We start from the raw sequence: 14,149 nt of genomic DNA, 5'->3' as shown, positions 1-14,149 counted from the left end.
TGTCATCCCATTGATTGAAAACACCTGACTCTAATTTCACCTTCAAATTAACTGCTAATCCTAGAGGTTCACATACTTTTGCCACTCACAGATATGTAATATTGGATCATTTTCCTCAATAAATAAATGACCAAGTATCATATTTTTTTCTCATTTGTTTAACTGGGTTCTATTTTTCTACTTTTAGGACTTGTATGAAAATCTGATGATGTTTTCTGTCATATTTATGCAGAAATATAGAGAATTCTAAAGGGTTCACAAACTTTCAAGCACCACTGTACATGGACTGGCATTTAATGTTGTATTTGTTCCTTTCTATTTGTTTTTTGTCTGTTCATATTCTTTTTGGGGGAGTAAAGTCAGTTTAAAAATGCCGTTAAATGCATAGGCCTATAGGCCAAGTTTAATGACCTTGAGGTTATCAGAGGTCATATGTTGTTTTACAAATGAAAAATGAATTCAGCACCCAAACATTTAACAAACAAGGCCATTTGCTAACTTCATTAATCATTTTAGTACATTTCATTCCTTAGAAAGCTGAGAAACTGGGTTCAGCTGAGACGTTTACAGGCCCAAAGTTCAATGACCTCTAGAGGTCAACAGAGGTCAGATAGAGCTCGGCATATTGCAGATTTGAATTCGGCACACCCAAATTGACGAAATAAGACTGTTTGCCGACTTTGTCTCAAAAATGCCTTTGGGTGTCACAATTCTGGATTTTGGTACCAGTCTATATGGCTTTCTCTATGGTACGGAAACTCTAACCCTCCTGCAGACCTCATGACACAACTTGTGTTTTAAAGGTGACATATTATACCCCTTTTCCACAAGTTGAAACAGTTCCCTGAGGTGTTAATGAAGTGTCTGTGACGTGCTTTAATCAATATACTACAAGTATAAAGCAGCGCAGCACCTTCTCACGCTGTCTAAACACCCCTGTTCAAAAGGGCCGAATTGAGTGCCTGTTTCTTTAAATGATGATGGGGAGTTTCAGGAAGTGAAACAGTTATGAGCTCATCCGGGAAACTGGTGATGAGTTTATGCCATCATGTGTTGTCCGTCATCTGTCCGTCGTCCACATTTCATGAAACTCATTTCTTCTCTCTCAATTCTTCACTGATTTTTCTTCTTTTTGGCAGGAAGGTAGGTCTGCCTGGGGTGCATATGGCTTCTACCCACATTTGCATAATTGCAATTAATAATGAAGATATGGAGTAATTAATCAATCCCTAACAAGCAGTTTTGACACAAATCACTTCTCCCTCAATTCTTCACCGATTTTGGTTCTTTCTGGCATGAAGGTAGGGGTACCTAAGGTGCATAGAACTTCTACCCAGATTTGCAATTATTATTGAACTTATGGACTAATTAAACCTTAATGAGCAGTTCAACAAAATTCGCTTCTTCTCGGTCAATTCCTCGCCGTTTTGGATTCATCTCATCTCATCTCATTATCTCTAGCCGCTTTATCCTTCTACAGGGTCGCAGGCAAGCTGGAGCCTATCCCAGCTGACTACGGGTGAAAAGCGGGGTACACCCTGGACAAGTCGCCAGGTCATCACAGGGCTGACACATAGACACAGACAACCATTCACACTCACATTCACACCTACGCTCAATTTAGAGTCACCAGTTAACCTAACCTGCATGTCTTTGGACTGTGGGGGAAACCGGAGCACCCGGAGGAAACCCACGCGGACACGGGGAGAACATGCAAACTCCACACAGAAAGGCCCTCGCTGGCCCCGGGGCTCGAACCCAGGACCTTCTTGCTGTGAGGCGACAGCGCTAACCACTACACCACCGTGCCGCCCCGTTTTGGATTCTTTCTGGCAAATAGGTGAGTATTCCTAGAGTGTATATCGCTGCTATATATAGCTTGTATTTAGTGTATATACACTACCTTTCAAAAGTTTGGGGTCACCCAGACAATTTTGTGTTTTCCATGAAAAGTCACACTTTTATTTACCACCATAAGTTGTAAAATGAATAGAAAATATAGTCAAGACATTTTTCTGGCCATTTTGAGCATTTAATCGACCCCACAAATGTGATGCTCCAGAAACTCAATCTGCTCAAAGGAAGGTCAGTTTTATAGCTTCTCTAAAGAGCTCAACTGTTTTCAGCTGTGCTAACATGATTGTACAAGGGTTTTCTAATCATCCATTAGCCTTCTGAGGCAATGAGCAAACACATTGTACCATTAGAACACTGGAGTGAGAGTTGCTGGAAATGGGCCTCTATACACCTATGGAGATATTGCACCAAAAACCAGACATTTGCAGCTAGAATAGTCATTTACCACATTAGCAATGTATAGAGTGGATTTCTGATTAGTTTAAAGTGATCTTCATTGAAAAGAACAGTGCTTTTCTTTCAAAAATAAGGACATTTAAACTTTTGAACGGCAGTGTAGCTTGCAACATTTATTGCACAAAGTGGCCCACTTTAGATCGTTCCTTCTGGACTAGACGGGACCGGAATGAGCTACACCGTCATTGAAGGTCTTGTTTATTTTGTCTTTATTTTAAATTTGTCATTTCGAAATTTGAACAAATCACAGCTTGAAATACAGGCACATAATTGCAAAAAGTGATTTAAAAAAGTGATAAGCAGTAAAACAACGTACATCATACCATCACCTTGCGTCAGTCCGAGCGTTTCACTGGGTTGACATGCGCACTTGATAATATTCTCATGCCGTGAAAGACTGTCTCATAAAATGTCAGTAGTGTTGTATTGTAATTAATGAACTGTTAATTCAACCTTGTTCAAAGACGTGCAGATTAGGTAAAATACCCAGCCACTGGGGTTACATAAGCCAGTACGTACTTAGTGCCGGTCCCAAGGCCAGATAGATTGGGGAGAGTTGTGTCAGGAAGGGCAACTATGCGTAAAGACCTATACCAAATCAAATATGCAGATCATGAGATCCACTGTAGCGACCCCTAATGGGAGCAGCCGAAAGAAAAAGTAGTAGTAGTTGTTGTGAATTAAGCCTTGTTGAGAAATTCCTGGGTTTCAGTCATGTGACTTTTCTTAGCGGTTTTACCGGAAGTGAAATAGCTGGTGATCTAAACAGCTGCCGTAGTGCAAACAACTAGCGATAACTTATCAGAGTATGCTCGTAATCTAGAAGCCACTGCTCGCTTTAGATATATTCATTAGATTGCTATGTGCAATGGAATCGACCTCTACAGTCTGGGAAAGAAGGATTTGTCATACGATCTCGAAAACTACCCTTCAGTCGAGTTCCCCGACATCTCGGACTATCTGGTGTTGCAGACGTCCTTCTACACCACAAAACAGATGAAAGCGTGGAAGAGTATGGAGGCTTACAACTGTGTTGTATGTGGCTGGGTAAAGGACCTCGCTATCCAGTCGCTGCTGAATGAATCCTGCATTGTTTTTGCCCGTGTAAATATGGTTTTTTTAAGCTTTTAGTTCACATCTTTACAACGAAGTGCTGCAAGTTGAAGTGTAAACAAACAACAGTTGGCTTGATTCTCACTTGTGTTGGCTCTTATCTCTCAGGTAAATCATTCACAAAGATCATCAGAAACCCCTTTAAAGACCTGGATCTTAGTTAAACGAGACGGAGAAGTGATCACGGCGCATTGTAACTGTACGGCTGGGGAAGAATTTTGTCGCGACCTTCATGCATATGGACTTTGTGAGGAGTAAACAAAGAAACAGCTGGGGACTTTAGCACTTCAGGACTAAAAAAAGTACCGTAAAATAACGACGCATAGCAAGAAAAGTACTTGGAAAACACTAAGGACATAGCTGAGAGGGATAACTGGAAGATTCAGAGTTTGCACGCTGAATCTTCCCGTTATGCTCTACAGCTCATCCACTACTGCACGTTGTAATCTCTGTACCGAACTGCAGCATGACTCACAAGATCTACGATTTGAAGACTTTCACTAGCGATGACAGCGCGCCGCTGCGTTGATGAACCTCCCATACACTTGTATGGGAGAACAGCATGTTTTCGTTCGGCCTTTAAAAGAAGCTTAAAAGTGTTTAATATACATTAAACTAGAGTTGATTCAAGAATAAATAACATTTATGGAATATATTGTTAATTGTGGGGCGGCACGGTGGTGTAGTGGTTAGTGCTGTCGCCTCACAGCAAGAAGGTCCGGGTTCAAGCCCCGTGGTCGGCGAGGGCCTTTCTGTGTGGAGTTTGCATGTTCTCCTCGTGTCCGCGTGGGTTTCCTCCGGGTGCTCCGGTTTCCCCCACAGTCCAAAGACATGCAGGTTAGGTTAACTGGTGACTCTAAATTGACCGTAGGTGTGAATGTGAGTGTGAATGGTTGTCTGTGTCTATGTGTCAGCCCTGTGATGACCTGGCGACTTGTCCAGGGTGTACCCCGCCTTTCGCCTGTAGTCAGCTGGGATAGGCTCCAGCTTGCCTGCGACCCTGTAGAACAGGATAAAGCGTCTAGAAATAATGAGAGATGAGATATTGTTAATTTTGTGCAGCGCGTGATGAGTTTTTACTTTAAGCGTGCTTTTTTTCTTTTTTTTTTTTAGCGTTGTATAATGCAATACACCAAACTCACAGGTCCCGCCATCTTGGATTTTTTTAGTGATATTCGTCACCGGTGTGTGTGTTTTGTTGTTACTTCCAGCTCGCTCACTGTTGGTTCAATCAGCTTGAAACTCATGATTCTCACCTAGTGGTCGAATCTCTCGTGTTGACTTGTTTTTACAATAAAATCGGCTGAGCACGGCGGCACGGTGGTATAGTGGTTAGCACTGTCGCCTCACAGCAAGAAGGTTCTGCGTGGGTTTCCTCCGGGTGCTCCGGTTTCCCCCACAGTCCAAAGACATGCAGGTTAGGTTAACTGGTGACTCTAAATTGACCGTAGGTGCGAATGTGAGTGTGAATGGTTGTCTGTGTCTATGTGTCAGCCCTGTGATGACCTGGCGACTTGTCCAGGGTGTACCCCGCCTTTCGCCCGTAGTCAGCTGGGATAGGCTCCAGCTTGCCTGCGACCCTGTAGAACAGGATAAGTGGTTATGGATAATGGATGGATGGTTCGGCTGAACACTTTGCTGTCTAGTCCCCATGAAGATCCGATCACTGAAGAAACTTTTGTATCCTTCCTAAAAAGAAATGATTTTCAGAATATTTTTTTTCATGGAGAAAAAAATGAGAAGGTGTATAAATATCAGTAATACTGTTTTGAACAGAATTCACAAAAATTTTACCCTTTTCTACACAGCGCATTTGAGCACTACCGTCGTTAGTCATGCTAAGTGTCCACAATTTAAAAGTGAACATACCCGCTAAATGCTGGCATTTATGTTTAATGCCCAGGTCAGACGGCAGAAAGACGGATGCTGCGACCTGCGATCGGTCCGGTGGTGAGTGGACGCAGGTGTTTTGCACCAAATCCTTCGTTGTGGTCAGACGTTGTAACAGTCGAAATTGTGAAATATTGTGTTACCTAGAGAGGCAGCGTCATCAACTCATGCTTGTATTTTCTGTTAGTTGCACCTTGCTGGAAACGAGTGTCTGTTAATGAGCTCCTTTTCTTTTCGCTCCTCAACTCGAGAGTAACGTTTAGGGAATGTGTGACCTCTATTACACGGTGGCACGGTGGTGTAGTGTAGTGTCGCCTCACAGCAAGAAGGTTCTGGGTTCAGGCCCAGTGTAGAGTTTGCATGTTCTATCCATGTCTGCGTGGATTTCCTCTGGGTGCTCTGGTTTCCCCCACAGTCCAAAGACATGCGGTTAGGTTAACATGGGGTGGCCTTGAGCTGAAGTGCCCTTGAGCGAGGTACCTAACCCCTAACTGCTCCCCGGGCACTGTAGTATGGCTGCCCACTGCTCCGGGTGTGCGCGCGTGTGTTCACTGCTTCAGATGGGTTAAATGCAGGGGACGAATCTCACTGTGCTGATTGTAGATGTGACAAATAAAGGCTTCTTCTTCTTTGTTCATGTATGATAAGATAGAGCCGTTCAACCGGGTATGGTAAGGTTGAAGTACACACAGCAAATGTTAAAGTGTTAAATCAACTCTGAGAGTCAATTTTAACACTACGCTGGTGTTTATTTTGTCCCAATCTCTGCAGTGTTAATTTAACACTTCCTAAAGTTAAATCAGCTTTTTACAGTGTCATTTCAACTCTATATTTTAACACTTTTGCTTAACACTGGGAAATTAACTCTGGGAATTTTGCTGTCGTAAGTTAATAAACTACGAGTATTGTGGAAGTCGCAGAGTTCGTATGAACGTGCGTTTTTGCCTTCCTCTCTTCTTCTTCACACACTCCAAACTGCTTCGACCTGCGATTGGTTGCTCAAGCGTTGCCCGACCGCCTGCCTCTACATACGTCAACCTGCTATTTGCATCGACTGGAAGAGAATCGCAGCTGAAATGTGAACAGATCGTGATCCACTTGTGTCAACCTGCCTCTACTAAAGACCCTCTGCAACATTGCCGTTATCTGCGTCGTCGTGTGTCGATGCAAGACCAGTCTTGCGTCTACCTGCGATTTTGTTATCGCAGGTAGACGCAAGTAGTTGAAAACTAGTTGCAGCCTACCGTCTGACCTGGGCATAAACACAAAGGATGCTGGTTTGTGACCAGGGCAACGGCCATAAATAGAAATTTTATAAAACACTGGATTTTCAGATGTTCATAACTTTGGTTCTTTAGACGTATTTAGAAAATTAAACAAGTTTTCAATTCAGCTCTTCGCACTCTGATGCATGGCACAACACTATGAGAACTACTTTAAAAAAAAAATGGTACTATCACTTGCGGTTCACATTACTGCGTCTCCTTATATTTAAATTCAGGAGCTCTTGTGGGATGTGAATGTTTTTCTGAACTAACTGGATGTTTAGTGAATACCACAAATCTTTTTTTTAACGCTCTTGCAAACAATTTACCTATAACTCCATTTGTAACCAGTTTAATAAATAAACCAGTTTAATTAATGTTAAGGACATTTCTATTCAAAATTGCTGTTCAATGTCACCTGCTTACCCAGGTGATGAATGGGTGCTTGCATTGTGCAAGTAAATATAAAGAAGAGGAATGAAGTGTGAGCTTTGGAGGCTGTCAGTGTGTTTAAGGCAGGAGACAGTGAGTGACAGAGAGCAGGAGCCTGGCGCGTGGGCACCGGGATGCCCTCTCTCACTGAGTAAACACTCGCCCACGTCATGGCCTAGCAGTCAGGTTGGCTGCCTGTTCGTTTACCCTGAGAAACCCAGAGGTGTGTGTGTGTGTGTGTGTGTGTGTGTGTGTGTGTGTGTGTGTGTGTGTGTGTTGGAGCATCAGTGATTAGTCCTTGCCTCAATGCTGTTCGTGTGTCAGAATTTAAGCACTGTGTTTTATTAACATTTAATTTGTGTCTATGTGCTTTCACGTTTCACAGTGGCGTGTGTATGACCGTGTACTTTCTAAGAGACAGTAATTATATATATATATATATATATATATATATATATGTGTGTGTGTGTGTGTGTGTGTGTGTATCTATGTGTCAAGTTGTGTGTGTGTTTGAGAGAGAGAAAGACAGCATGAGGGTGTTTCACCAAAGGGCAGTCATTAGAGTGTTTGTATGTCTATGTATGTGGACATGGAGTCCTTTGCTAACGAGAACGAACAAAATGCTGCTCAATACTCATTAGAAGTGCGCACGCACATACACACTCTCGCACACCACACACTAATTACTGTGCTCCTTTTACACAAAGCAGGCTCTGTTCACATGTCATTGTCATCATCCTGCGTGTTCCACACTGAGGAAAAGTGATCAGGCAACCGGAAGGACGGAAGATAAAGAACCGATAAAGAGTGTGAGAACAAGTTGGAAAGAATAGTGGAACTGCATACGACAATTTTGCACGTCTGTTGTTGTTTAATGCTAGGTGGAAAGCTACGGCAAACAAACCATCCATCCATCATCTACTGTATAGCCGCTTATCCTGTTCTACAGAGTCACAGGCAAGTTGGAGCCTATCCCAGCTGACTATGGGTGAGAGGTGGGGTACACTAAGTCGCCAGGTTAAAGCAGGGCTGATACAGAGACAAACAACCATTCACACTCACATTCACACCTACGGTCAATTTAGAGCCACTGATTAGCTTAACCTGCATGTCTTTGGATTGTGGGGGAAACCGGAGCACCCGGAGGAAACCCACACAGACACGGGGAGAACATGCAAACTCCACACAGAAAGGCCCTCGCCGGCTGCTGGGCTCCAACCCAGGACCTTCTTGCTGTGAGGCGACAGTGCTAACCACTACACCACCGTGCCGTCTGGCAAACAAACCTGTCAAAGAAAACAGTTCAACAGACAGACAAAGAGGCTTTAAAGCATCACCGATTTAAGTACAAGTTGCATCTCATCACAAGTCTTAACGAGACCGTCAATGACGGCGTAGTTCACTCCGGCCCAGTCTAGTCCAGAAGGAACGATCTAAAGTGGGCCACTTTGCGCAATAATGTTGCAAGTTATATACACTATATACAAGCTATATATAAAAGCTATACACACCCTAGGAATACCCACCTATTTGCTAGAAAGAATCCAAAATGGTGAGGAATTGACCGAGAAGAAGCGATTTTTGTTGAACTGCTCATTAAGGCTTAATTAGTCCATAACTTCATTAATAATTGCAATTAAGCAAATCTGGTTAGAAGTTATATGCACCCTAGGTACCCCTACCTTCATGCCAGAAAGAATCAAAATCAGTGAAGAATTGAGGGAGAAGAAGCGATTTGTGTGGAAACTGCTCGTTAGGGATTAATTACTCCATATCTTCATTACTAATTGCAATTATGCAAAGTTGGGTAGAAGCCATATGCATCCCAGGCAGACCTACCTTCCTGCCAAAAAGAATAAAAATTGGTGAAGAATTGAGAGAGAAGCAGCAATTTTCGTGAAATGTGGATGATGGATGACGGACGGATGACGGACAACACGTGATGGCATAAACTCATCACCGATTGGATGTGCATTTTGGGATTTTTTTTTTTAAACGCAAGCTGCTAAACTGGCTCGGAAGAATTCGTCTGTGTGAAAACAAATCATCCATGATGACGTTCTCTTCAGAACGACCCAGAATTAGATCAAGCATGAAAAAAACCTTCAAAGTTGACGAATCCCTTCTTCATGCAATTCATCAAAGTAGTTCAGGTTAACAGCTACAGTTTAGCATCTCACACTTACATTTTTGTTGTACACAAGTTGCTATCACAAAGTATTTAACATTAAATGCAGCTCACAGACTGCTTATGCTTTATAAAGCATCAGTCAATTCTCTGTTATTTACTACAAAGCAACTTTCACAGCTTTAAGTTAAAGTCAGTTTCTTTTATACTGACATATACAGGCTTTTCACGTGACATCATCACAAGTGCGGATTTGTTGATGCGGCCATGTTGCCTGGCAAGTTTTGTGTACGCGAGTGATTGTAAGCCAAATCCAGTAAACATCTACAGATAAACTTGTAGAAGTTACATCTAAAAGAACAATGCCATAGACCTGTAGTGCTTTTGGATGTAATAACAGACGTGGAGATAAACCTGCTTTAACTTTTCACTGCTTCCCAGTGAACCCAGAAAGACGAGAAAAATGGAGAGCTGCAGTTAAAACAGGAAGACTGGATGATAAAAACATTCCCATGTGTGTGGAGAACATTTTATATCAGGTTAGTATGAAAGCTCTGTGCAACGTTAAAATGTAGATCTGGATGTGGGCTTTGGATGCGAGATATTTTATTAGACCTAATGCTTAGCTCGACTAGCAGCATGTTTGTTATGTATTGATAATGTAGACGAGGCTAAACACCATAAAATATGCTAGAGCTAGGCCCTGGCTTGTTTATTACTGCTAGAAGTCCGAGTTTGAGCTTACCTTTGTCATAATAAGGTGTGTTTCTTTATCGGGAATTTCCCATAACATTCCGGCACGAAACCTGCCTATAGGTAGGCATCTGTACTTTTGTAAGCTTTTAGCATCTCCGGTGTATTTAGAAGTCCCAAATACTAACTAGTTCAGGATGTCGTAGTGTCCCAAATCCGACAGCTGGTTTGCCGTATACTTTTCAAGTGGAATAAATACATTTGTGGGTAAATTAAGACGAAGAAGCCTTTAGTTTTTATTTTTGTCACATGTAAACTCAAGCACAGTGAAATTCCTCCTCTGCATTTAATCCATCTGAAGCGGTGAACAAGTGTGCGCTTACTTACTCGCTTAAGGATGTCTGTCATATCCAATGATGACAATCCTGCCTCTGCTACTTGTGAGTTCTCATGTGACTATAAAGTCCAATCCGTGAGCCACACTGCCTGCCGCAGACACAACAGTTAAGGGCACTGACTGGGGGTATGGGTGTGGAACTGGCTTCATGTCTCCTCAAGCGTCTCCTGGTCTGTCGGTCTCCTCAAGCTTCTGCACCCCTTGCTGACAGAGCTGCCACCAGATGGAGCATTGGGTGGCAATGTCCTCCAGCTGGCTTGGGTTCAAACCACACTTTTTCATAGTCATCTTCAGTTGGTCTTTGTAATGTTTTTTCTGGCCCCCTGCCAGGCGGCAGCCAACATGTAGCTGGCCATACAGCACCTTGCGAAGTAGGCGTTCCTTCGGCATCCTGATGACGTGACCAAGCCAGCAAAGTTGGTGCTGGGTGATGATGGCCTCCATACTGATGCAGTTGGTCTTGCGGAGGATTTCAGTATGGGGCACTCGGTCACTTCAGATTATTCCCAGGATGCATTGGAGGCATCTGACATGGAAAGCCTCAAGCATCTTGAGGTGGCGACTGTACAGGGTCCACGCCTCACAGGTGTAGAGGAGAATTGTGATGACGACTGCCAGATAGACTGACATTTTGGTGTGGAGTTTGAGGTCTTTATTTTGGAAGACCCTTTTTCTGAGTCTGCCAAAGTAAGATGACACGTTTTTTTTTTTAAAGATTTTTTTGGGCTTTTTTCACCTTTATTTGATAGGACAGTATAGAGACAGGAAATGAGCTGGAGAGAGACGGGGAGGGATCAGGAAATGACCTCGGGTCGGAATCTAACCCGGGTCCCCGGATTTATGGCATGGCGCCTTAGTCGACTGAGCCACAGTGCCCCCAAGATGACGCATGTTTAATCCGGTTTTGTAACTCTCTGTCAATGCTGGAGTCGTCAGGGAGGAAACTGCCCAGGTAATTGAAGGATTCCACTATTGTAAGTGGTTTGTCGGAGACGATGAAGGTCGGTGAGTGGAGTGAAGGAGTAGAGCCCCACTGGCATATTACTTCAGTCTTGGCCATGTTTATGGAAAGCCCCATCCTGCCATATGCCTTTGTAGCAGCTGCAAGCCCACCTTTTTGAGATCAGGTTCTGGTCCTTTAGGAGGGTGGTACCATCGCCAGGCTTCAGGGGGGAGATGGAGCAGTTTCTTGGGCCATAGATCGTTTTCACTGCATCATAAAAGTTGTGCATATCATTTCTGTCGGCATGAGATTGTATTTCATTTGCCTTTGATATCCACCACTCATTCTGCAGGGCATGCAATCTTGACTGCACCTCTCTCCTGGATTCTTGCCATTTTGCCAGAGAGCAGTTGATGTAGGATTTGTGAGGACAGCACTATGTGCTTTGTGCATGCCTTTCAGTATGGAAGTTATTGTGCCCGTGTTGTCACTGAACCAGTCCTGCTGCTTTCTGCCCTTGTACCCGATGGATTGGGAAGTTGCCTCGTAGAGCCTAGAGCTCACAGAAGGCCACTTCTCATCTATGGAGTCATCTGTGCTCAGGAGAAGCTCAATGTCTTCCAGGTTTTCAGCCAGAGTGAGATGGAGGCTGTTCTGGATCTCAGCCTTTTCTAGCTGGATGTATCAGTCCAGCTTCTTCTTTCTTGGCTTCTGGAGACGGACAGCAGGGCGGGCGTACTTTCACCAGGAGCCTGGTCATGATGAGCCGGTGATCTGTCCAGCACTCAGCGCCTCTCATTGCACAAGTGAGTAAGACGCCTTTTATCTCAGACCATCTCACAATGATGTAGTCCTGCAGGTGTCAATGTTTGGAGCGTGGGTGCATTCAGGATGTTTTGTGTTTATTTTTGAGCTGGAAGTGTGTGTTTGTGATGGTCTGGCTATGCTCAGCACAGAGGCTTAGCAAACGCAGCCCATTTGCATTGACATGACCAATGCCATGCCCACCAATGACATCACTCCATACCTTGTTGTCTTTCCCCACTCTAGCATTGAAATCGCCCAGCAAAAGGATCTTGTCTTCCTTGGGTATATGACGGAGAGCCTCATCTAGTGATTGATAGAAGCGGTCCTTCACGTCATCCTCTGATGGTAGTGTTGGTGCATAGGCACTTAGGAGGGTAGCGTAGCGTTTCTTAGCCAGAGGGATCCTGAGTGACATGAACCTTTCGCTTATGCCAATCAGTGTTTCAGTGAGTCTTGGTAGGAGGCTATTTTTTATTGCAAGTCCTACACCATGCTGGTGTTGTCCTCCTGCAGGGTATCTCTTCCAGAAGAAGGTGTAGGTGTCCTCCTTCAGGGAGCCTTCATCCAGGAACCTTGTCTCACTCAGAGCGGCAATGTCAATGTTGTAGCAGTGGAGTTCCGCTGCAATTAGTGCAGTTCTTCGCTGAGATCTTTTGTCGTTGGTGTCCAGCAGGGTTTGAATGTTCCATTTTGCCAGTTTAAGAGGGACAGTTTTCTTGCATTTATTTTGACCGCAGAGTGGAATGTTCCAATAGGTGCGGTAGCCTATCCAGGATACTCTGAGTGGGCAATGTTTAGGCCACCTTTTCTAGGCCCCTCCCCACTTGGGGTGAGCAGTGTGGCTCCTAAATAGGGCTGCTCAGTCACACAGGGGTCTGCCAAGAGCAGCTGCCACTCAGCCCAGCTGCTGGCATGTAGGGATCTGACTAGGAGCTCCCAGTGCATTCAAACCTGCTCCCATCACCAGACACCCTATCACTGCCAGACATTCCATTTCCGGTTGCTGGTCTCACCGAGGCAGAGGTGGATACCTGTGCAGAGACATTATTTGGAGTGCCGTTGGGGGTGTGCATGTCCCAGCAGCACTTCTTCACCATGAGAGGGTGGGACCTGGTGGCGAGGGAAAGCCCAAGACAACCAGCACTCTTCCACAGCTGCAGGAGGCTGCTGGAACTCCAGTCTTTCAGAGAACCGCCTGTCGCACGCCGCCACACACATTGCTTTTCTCTCAGGGTGTGCTCCCCTAGTCTTTGTCATCCTCGACTTACCCACAAGGCAGCGGGATATTGGTTGGCCAATGCAGGGCGTGTCACTCCATGTGAGCCTGCGCATTTGACCTCTGGGGACCACTGTAGCTCCGAAGAGCCTCTACAGTTTATTACGGGATGGGGTTGTTCGTTATCCTGTTCTACAGGGTTGCAGGCAAGCTGGAGCCTATCCCAGCTGACTATGGGTGAGAGGCAGGGTACACCCTGGACAAGTCACCAGGTTATCACAGGGCTGACACATAGAGACAAACAACCATTCACACTCACACCTACGGTCAATTTAGAGCCACTAATTAACCTAACCTGCATGTCTTTGGACTGTGGGGGAAACCGGAGCACCCGGAGGAAACCCACGCAGACACGGGGAGAACATGCAAACTCCACACAGAAAGGCCCTCGTCGGCCGCTTCTTGCTGTGAGACGACAGTGCTAACCACTACACCACCGTGCCGCCCTGCAATAAAGCCATTTTGTTCAAAGAATCACAGGGTGTCTGCATTGCTGAGAAACTGAATATAATGACGTGTCTCTTCCTGCTATAGGTACATATATGGTTGTCTTTGTCTATGTAGGTTGTGGAAACTTTGTCCCTTTTGTCCACATGATGATTGATCTTAAACCACGTCACAAGTCATTCAGAAGCATGAAGCCAAAGTAGCAATGCCAAGTTGCCACGGTCAAACTGGCCTTACGACTGGACACTGATTCCTAAAACTGAGGCAACCAGATCTTCTAATCTCCATTAAACAGAACCACAGTGTTTATTCATGGCATGAAGAAGTTAGACAAGACACCTAGATGGATGTCATAAAAACATCTTTGTGATGGTGTGCTATGGGCTTGAGAGAATCAAGCCCATAAGAGCTGTTTCCACTCTAAAGCTCTTATGCTTTAATACTG

Source organism: Neoarius graeffei, chromosome 7, assembly GCF_027579695.1.
Source record: "Neoarius graeffei isolate fNeoGra1 chromosome 7, fNeoGra1.pri, whole genome shotgun sequence".
Taxonomy (NCBI): Eukaryota; Metazoa; Chordata; class Actinopteri; order Siluriformes; family Ariidae; genus Neoarius; species Neoarius graeffei.
This window is presented reverse-complemented; position numbering follows the sequence as displayed.